This window comes from Pseudomyrmex gracilis, unplaced genomic scaffold (assembly GCF_002006095.1).
Source record: "Pseudomyrmex gracilis isolate BER0280 unplaced genomic scaffold, ASM200609v1 scaffold_3096, whole genome shotgun sequence".
Taxonomy (NCBI): domain Eukaryota; kingdom Metazoa; phylum Arthropoda; class Insecta; order Hymenoptera; family Formicidae; genus Pseudomyrmex; species Pseudomyrmex gracilis.
Window position 1 is genome coordinate 1167 of NW_018023680.1, and position 9187 is coordinate 10353.

Here is a 9187-nt window from a genome sequence, read left to right on the forward strand (position 1 = left end):
GCCGAGAAGTTGGTTAAAAACCCGTAACATCATCAGATTGGTCAAAACAGGTTTTTGTCAATTCTAAGTCTTTAGACGCCTACACGTCGCAACAACTGTTGCCTCCTTCACAATTCGTTCAGGAAATTGGTCACAATTAGTAAAACCATATAGTTGGCTGATTGCCTGGTGACAAACAACCTGATTGGCTGAAGTGCAAAAACTTGTCGTACTAATTGACACAGCACGTAGCAACTACGCCAAGTTAGCCTTCTCTTGAAATTTATGTTTTAAACCATTGCAAGAAGAAAAAAAAGTTTCACTGGTTAATCAGTTTAGTAAAACGCGTTTGATTGGTCAATAATTTTGATGCAATTTTTAGATTCTCTAAACGCTTGCAAGTAAGGTCCACTAAATCTTTCTCGAAAGTACGTTTAGGAAAATGGTTAAAAAATCGAGAAACGATTTGATTGGTCAGTAGCTTTATCACTTCTTTTAGCTCCTGAAACCCGTGTAAATATCACCCGGTAAGTCTCGTTCAAAAATCACTTTAAAAACCCGGTTAGAAATCAAAAGGTGTTCTGATTGGTCAAAAGAGTCTTCCTTAAAAACACCGCCTTTAGGTTTTGCGCTTCTTGACCATACCATGTAAACTTCGAATAGATGCGAGTACAGTAAAATAAGCCGTAAGACACAACGTTAAGAGGTACCTCATGCCGGTAACGAGTTCTCCTAATACCTACCGTTCCTTTCAAATACCAGAGTTGGTAATTCTACCACTACCATCAGTGTACCCACGAAGTAAGAGTAAGGAGATCGAACTCCGTGATATAAAAGTAGTCCCGATTCTGACGCCTAATTGGGAGGGAATCCGCTCAAGGGAATAGTTTCTTACGGTTGGACGCCATTTGCAATTAGTAACGTAACCTAACTTTATCTGTCAGTTTTGTTTCTTTACAAATCATGGCATGCTGGATACGTGGATGCGAGACCAAAGGAGGGAAACATGTTTCCAGAAAAAGAAGTCTTTTTACACCTAGGACAGTGAGTATGCGTTAAGTAGGTATTAGTGAGATTAGTAGAGGATTATTTTATTTGTTTTGTTATGTTGAAAGATGTACACTTGCTGTATTAAAAATAGATATTAAAATGTATGTATATTGCAGGTTTTCATTGGAGAAAAAGAAATTGATTGTCTCAGTGGAAAAGTGGACAGCATACATCAGATTCAAAGTCTTCTCAAAAAGATATCTTATGTTCATCCATGCAAAGAAGTTGGCAATAAAACCTGGTACTAACCCAGTAAACACATAGTAACAGTTACATAACATTAATGTTATAATTTCCCACTCAACAATGTAACTGTTACGTACAAGGGATGTTACATTGCAGTTACATCGTTGAGTGGGAAATTATAATATTAATGTTACGTTACTGTTACTTTGTGTTTGCTGGGAATATATTTATAATTATCATAATATTTAAATTTGTTTTGTTTGTATTACTAAAGAAAATGTTCTTATAAATTTTTTTGGTTATTATTTAATAAAAATTTTCAGGTTGTATGTATTATTTATATATCAATTATGTTATATTTACTTACTGTCCTAAATATATAAATACTTTATATATCCTTCAATTATTTAAAAGTTTACGTCATTTTATAGTTCATCTTTCTGCTGCGAATATGTCACAAGAGATCGCACAGTGCGCGGTGTGCAGCGTGACAGATGCATTTACATATACTAACGTGTACATGTGGTAGTTTTGCAAATGGCGTCCAACCGTAAGAAACTATTTCTTTGAGCGGATTCCCTCCCAATTAGGCGTCAGAATCGGGACCACTTTCTCCATTCGCGCGCTATGAAGTTCGATCTCCTTACTCTTACTTCGTGAGTGTACCATACTTAAACGCTTGCCACGGTCGGTAAATTAACAACTTCCAAAAACCAAGTTTCCAAGTAATATATCACCCCGCATGAGTTATCATCATGTTTCTGTTACCGTTAGTCATCAGTTTAGTAACTCAGATCAGAACCAGGCGGCAACCCGTAAGTTGCAAAATTAAGATTTCAGAAACTAAAAGAGATACAAAAAATCGGTTTGCACCATCGTTTGCAGCGTAAAAAACTGCAAAATACCAGTGTGGTTTCAGGTCCCCAGAATTTGTTATTAACAATCGGTTGTTTAAATAATTAAAAGTATTAACTTTTTATTTAGTGGTAGTTTGCTAAGTAATAGAATGAAGGATCACAAAACCGTTTTTTGATAATTCGTCTGGTTCGCGAGATATTTAAATTGTGTATTTTCACTCATCGCCATAATATACAAACCAGTAAATAAAGGGCCTCTGTAAAATTAGGTTTGCCCTAGCTGTCTTAGTTCTCGAGATATCCTACATTTACAATATCGACTATGTGTCGTTACACAGCATGTGTTAATAAACAAAATGTTTATATACGTCAAAAATTATCTGGATAAATTCCGGGACTTTTCGGGAACTTTTCAACGCCCCGGTGGTGGCTACTGCTGGTAGTATGGTTATTTATGTTATGAGTTAATTATTATTACCGCGTGTTGTTATTAATAAATGTTACATTATTATAATTGTTTCTAGAATTTACGTTTCGATAATTTTGCCATAATAATTACATTCTGCTTTATTATTGTAACCGCATATATATCTATTGTCCTGTATAATAGTTAAACAATTAGCATTATTACTGCTTTATAAATTGGTTCAGTAGTCTTAAATGTACAATTAACCTTTTAATAAATATTTAGGTAATTTAGGCAAAACGTTGTAAAATATTCTGTACTATTCGTGCGCGAAGTGTTCCCAATGCAAAGTTTGCTTGTGAAGGGCCAGTGTCACTGGCTTGGCCGGGCAAACGGCCCGAAGTTGAGATAAGGCACGCGCCGAGATAAGGGACGCGTTAGACAGCGAACCGTTGGCGGCCGCGAGACCGTTGACCAGGAGCTAGTGACCGCTGGACCCGTGAAACCGTGCAGCCATAAATGCCAGATTGGAGACTCAGTAAGCATGCAACAGCAAGTGGAGGGGATACGCACACAGGCGACAGCCGTGTGCGTATCCTCTCCACTTGCTGTTGCATGCTTACTGAGTCTCCGATCTGGCATCTATGCGTGCAGCGTCAGCGTATTTAGGACGCTATATAAACGGCCGGAGCGACGCACACGAGTGCACACTCGTCACTTCCTGTCGTTCCGTTGACGAGGAAGGTGCACACGAGTGCACACTCGTCATTTTCTGTCATTCCTAAGTATGAGGAAGGTGCACACAAATGCACACTCGTCACGTCCTGATCCTGGGTACTACAGTAAGAACGGTGCAATAAAGATTGTACGCTTATTCGTCGTATTTATTCCTAGGTTTGCCGTCAGCCAGAGGCCCCGTCTCCGTGACAAAGGCGGCGGACCCGACGTGGAGGCAGGGAGCACCAACTGAGGGCCCTTCAAAGAGCCTACGCGCGCACCAAATCTTTTGACCTCGCGGTGCTTGACATTACCCGCGTGACTGATATGGAAGGACGCGCCGCATATTTTCACACAACAAGTACAGTGGAACGCGCCGTTAATCGGGTCCCGCGAATTATTAGTAACGAGAGGTTCACGGGGCGGATTTTGATTATTCGACCCTCGTGGATGTTGATCCCAATTACTCGCGGTAAAATTGTTTACCCGGCTACGGTCCTCCCGACGGATCCACGGTTCCGGGTGTACATGGAAAAGCGACGCAAGGTGGTGTACCTCACTCACAGTCATCCTCTCACAAGCATCGATTTAGTCGGGCTCCGTCAACAAAAGTCCCGTGCAAAAAACAGTAACCAGCGTCACACATGCAGCACACATAGGCCCACCTATGTGCATCGGACGGTCGGCACCGCCCGGTGAACCCGGCAAGTATATCAAGTTGACGGAGGCGTTTGATTTTTGGCAGAAGTACAACCTTGGCCGATGCCGGTGGTACTGGCTTATCTTAACTTGTTGGACAACAAGATCTACTGTACGTGGTGTACCCACGAGACGGACAACGTCCTGATACCCGAGGCCGTGATAAGCCACAGTATCTCGATTGGAACTCAGCCCACGGATGTGTTGTGCGCCAGATGCTCGCAAAATTTAACGATATATCGAGCGGTAGAAGAGTGCAAGAAGTGCCACTTTGCCTACATTTCATCGCGGAACACACTGACGATTTTTCTACGCTCCAGGACCACACGGTATACATAATTGACGGCCCTTCTATTTAATCCGGAACAGAAAATCTTACCCCAGCTCCCGGTCATATCTTCATCCTACGCCCCGGTAAAGCCTCAGGGTTGACCAAAAAGGGAGGACGTACGTTTGGCAGGTGTAAACGGCCGCAGAACCGTAATCCAGCCCCTGGGACGTAACAAAGCCTTTCAGAAAAAACAGATGATCCCACTACGGTTAAATATTTTACTGCTATTTTCAATAAATATACATATGTAGAACTCAATTCTTTGCACATCTCTAAAGGATTATCTCCAAGTCGACCAACAGACTCATATATAAAGAATGATTTTTTACGGTATATTTTTAGAATCTAAATTGTTTGCTTTTGTTTTTTCCAGGTAGTTTGAACAAGCTTATGATGATCGCTCCATAAAGAAAATCCGCTAGAGCCTAGAAAAAGAATAATATAATTGGTAATTATAACAGTTGTACAATGTATTACGTTAGGGTAGGTTAAGTTAAGTTAGGTTCAATTAAGTTACTATAGTCATTCCCGTGGCGGGCGGCTGCCGAGACTCAGCCTGCAGGTAGGTGAGGCACGGGTCGAGGAGGGTACAACTTTCAAGTACTTTGGTTTACACCTCGACCCAAAATGGCGCTTCGACGAGCACTTCGCTTGTTTAGGCCCCAAAAGTAGGAAGAATTGCTAACTTCTTGGCAGGACTCCTCCCCAACTTGAGAAGCCCACAGGAAAAAATTCGCCGTCTGTCCGTAAATGTGGTCCACGCGATGGCCCTTTATGGATCACCACTGTGGGCTGAGGCCGCAGTGGAGTAAATTTAATCTGCTTCGCGCGGCCCAGAGATAGATGGCCCTTCGCGTTGCGCGCGGCTTCAGAGACGTGGCCACAGAGACGGCGGGCGTGCTGGCGGGGGTTTCTCCCCTTGCCCTCTTAGCTCGGGATTACTCGGCAAGGTACTCTCTCCGAGTCGAGCTGCTTAAGGAGGACATGAAGGGCGATGTCCTCGGGGAGGCCCTTGCCGAGTCGAAGCGTCAGGCCCGGCAACAGCTCCTCCAACGGTGGAAGGAGTCTCTGAATGTCCCGCGAGCGGAAGCTCAAAAAGTTATCCGGGATGTCCGACCCCACCTTCAAGTGTGGTTGGAAAAGGAGGTCAAGCGCCCCACCTACCGTGTAACGCAGATGCTCACCGGGCATGGGTGCTTTGGTGAGTACCTGTGTTGGATAGGTAAAGAGCCGACGACCCAGTGCCATGAGTGCAAAGCGGCCAAAGACTCGACGGGCCACACTGTGGAAGAATGTCCAAAGTAGTCCGGTGAGCGTCGAGAGTTGGCCGCCGAGATAGGGCAGGACCTCTCCCAGAAGAGTCTTATAAAGGCTCTTGCCTCCAGGGATGAGGAAGAGTGAAAGGCTGTGATCTCCTTCTGTTCCGGTGTTATGGAGCAGAAGAAGGCCGCAGAGAGAGAAAGGAAGAGAGCTTGTCTTTTTCAAGGGGGACTTCCGGGGCGCGTGCGGACGGGGTGCAGGGCCTCCGTCTCTCGCGCGCGACACCGAGGTCCAAACAGGAGCCCTTCCTGATATCGGTCCCCTCCCCGCTCTTAGTGGGAAGAGGTACTGGGGCGGTGTGAGTTAGGAGAGCTTCGCTCCCCCGTCATCTCGCCGTCCCAGCGGGGCACTTACTTAGGACGAAAGGAAGTCGCAACAGCTTCCCCAAGTAAACTCGTCACCCGGGGAGGGAATGTACCTGTTGCGGGGATCGCAAAAGTTGGCTGTTGGTAATAACGGAAGAAATTACCTTGAGGATGACATTTAGAATGCCAGATAGACTCTACACATACAACATCAACGAAATGTCAATATCAAGCTCTTGCTTCAAATCTAAGGTGATGTAGAAAGGAAAAGTGGTTTATATTAAGTCGATTGTTGCATACCATTAAAAATAAATTTCCTTTAATGACATGTAGACCATAGAATTTCATGGCTACAAAAACTGTAGATCCGTAAATTGAGTCAGAAATAGTAAAAAAAAATTTAAAGTATTCAATAACTTGAAGGCAACTAAAATATATTTCTAATAAAATTGTAATTACTAACCTTATTTTTCTTTCTGTGAAATTTCTATTTATAATTGAATGGTGTGTTCAAGTAATTAAAATTCCTAAGGACACGAAAATACTTGTGTTTATAAAAAGGATGTAAGGATTAAATGCTTTAAATCTCAATAGAGGTCATAATTGGCCAATGTCTATGGCTAGAGATAGAGCTAGAGATGGCTAGAAATTGCAATAATTTTCCATAATCAAAAGACTTTGACAAAAGAAAAATTTAAATAATTTTAACACACGAAATGAATGCCACATCTATAAATTTTCCTTTTCTGGCCTTATTGAATAACATAAAATTTCAGTATAACATCTCAAAAATTTATTTTACGGTTTATTATTTTTTGTTAATAACAGTATACAATTCACATATACATTTAGTTCATAATCGCCAGCATATCACTTGGCTACGCTAATCAGCCACAGTATGACACGCTGCCGTTCGTGTTGCACTCGACACTATATAATAAATAATGTAAATAAGATGATAAGACTTTGTATAAATAAGAAGTTTTTTGCTACGTAGGTTTAGTATAAAGTGTAGCCACCAAGTGTAACAATTCAGAATCAAAAAGATTATTTAACGTTTTAATTTTCAAAATAATCTGTGTTATCTCTTTAACAAAGATAACAAATTATATTAAAGCAAAATGGTACATGGGAATCCTGCGAATGTTATTAATACGTTAATTGTTTCATTCCAAATTTCAAATATTCCACAAACATCTGTAAATAATAAAGAAATCGAATTACAGAATACTATAATGGACATTATACAAAATGCAATGGATGACTTATCATTTGCTATGGAGACCGACACTACATTAAAATTCGAGAATTATTGGGATGCAAATATTAGTGATGCACAATTTGTTGGAGCAGACGAAGTAGAAGAACTTAAAGAAAGTGATGAAAATGAGGAAGAAAATACCTATTCACCAAAAGAAAAAATTGTAAATAATGACTATAAAAAAAGAGCTGTTGAGTTCTGGAAAAGTGGAAAAACGGGATATGACACTTTATCACCAGTACAAAATCGTTTCAGAAAGGTAACGTCTATGTCACAGCTATATAGATAGGATCATTCTCTACAATAAGGTGATACTCATAGACAAAAACTAGTAGATATTTCTACATATGTCTTGAAAAAGTCAAAAACGCTAACGACAACAACAAAATTATTTATGATCTAGATCTACGACGGTGAGCGTTAGAAACAAAAAAACAAATTAATCTTCCTCAATTTAAAGCAGGAACAACGTGGGTATTAAATTTTAAAAGAAAACACGGGATTGTGTCAAGAAAAATAACAAATATTATAAACCGTTCATCAAAGACAAATCAGAATTAATTACAAATTGCATGCCAAAAATGTATAAGTTTTGTAAAATCATTTATAAATTTGTTTGAAACACAAAATACAGGGTGAGTCATCTGAATCTATCACCTCCAATAACTCGTTTGTGTGGCCAGGAAGCAAAAAAAGTTTTATATAAAAGTTGTAGGGTTCCGAAGGGGAACCAAAATGGCGTACCTTTCAACTTTTGATTTTGACCAAAAGTAGGTTCCTTTAACCGGAAGTGGTTTTTTTAGAATGAAAACCCTCTTTTTTGACACCGGAAAATGAAAAAGCGAAAAATTTTACGTTCAGATATAACCTTGGCTGTTTTAACATTTTTAAGATGGCAAACGAAGATGGCGGACAAAAATTTTAGTCAACCGATTTGCACCAAATTAATTTTACAAGGGTTTTTGGAGTTGCTGATCACGAATCTGAAGTCAGATTTGCAAAATTCAAAATGGCGGATCCAAGAGGACGGACCAAGATGGCGGACGAAATTTTTAGCCAAAATTCATAGAAATTACTACTCTTAGCACTACCCAGGAACAACGGCGTAAACGTGATAGTTTTTTGTTCCTTTTGGGGTGTTTTATTTACGTGAGTCCCCTTGCCTCTTACTATCGGGGTGCTTTATTTACGTGAGTCTCCTTGCCTTTCACTATCGGAGTGCTTTATTTAGTTAATTTGTAACTTCAAACAGTTAGGTTGCTAAGTAGTACACTTAGCAAATTAACTGTTCGAAATTCCGTCCATTTTCTTGAATGCATAAGTCGATACGCCTTCTGAATGACGTGACTGTTCTCAACAGAATTTCTTGAAATATTGCGGCACAAGCAGTCCGAATACGTTCCTTTATATTCTTCTTGGTTGTTGGTTTTTCGCTATAGACAATATTTTTCAGCATACCCCACAGGAAAAAATCGGGAGAAGTTAAATCTGGCGAACGAGGAGGCCACGCGACTGCGCCCAATTTCCCAATCCACCTACCATTGTATCGGTTTTCAAATAATTTCTTACAATATTTGAATAATGTTCTGGCGCACCATCCAGTTGAAGCCACATCCGTTCTTTGGTAAATAAATCTACGTCTTCCAATAGTTGTGGTAAATCGTCTCGAAGAAACTGCAAAAAGTTTTGTCTGTTAACGTTTTCTTTACAAACATAAGGACCTATTAAATAGTTATTTACGATGCCACACCAGACCATTAAAGACCAACGATTTTGGAAATTCGTTGAACGAAACCAATAAGGATTTACATCGGACCAGTAGTGACAATTATGTTTATTTACAGTTCTATTGCTACTGAAAGTTGCCTCATCCGAAAAGAGTACGTACCGGAAAAAGTTTTCATCTTGTTGGATCATTTGCAGAGCCCATTCACAAAAATTTACACGAAGTAACTAATCATTAAAATTCAAATGTTGTGTCAACGTTATGTGATATGCATGAAATTTTTTCGCTTTTAATAATTCTCGCAATTGTTCGTTGAGGTATGCCAATTTCTCTTTCGATTTGACGAGTGC

General features: G+C 40.3%; 1 long non-coding RNA gene across 1 annotated transcript; it reads left to right on the forward strand.

The window, feature by feature from the left end:
• Positions 1-779: 779 nt before the first annotated feature.
• Positions 780-1782, forward strand: LOC109863082. Its single transcript, XR_002251285.1, has 3 exons — positions 780-1023; positions 1146-1298; positions 1647-1782. It is a non-coding gene; the product is annotated as an uncharacterized LOC109863082 (long non-coding RNA).
• Positions 1783-9187: the final 7405 nt, after the last annotated feature.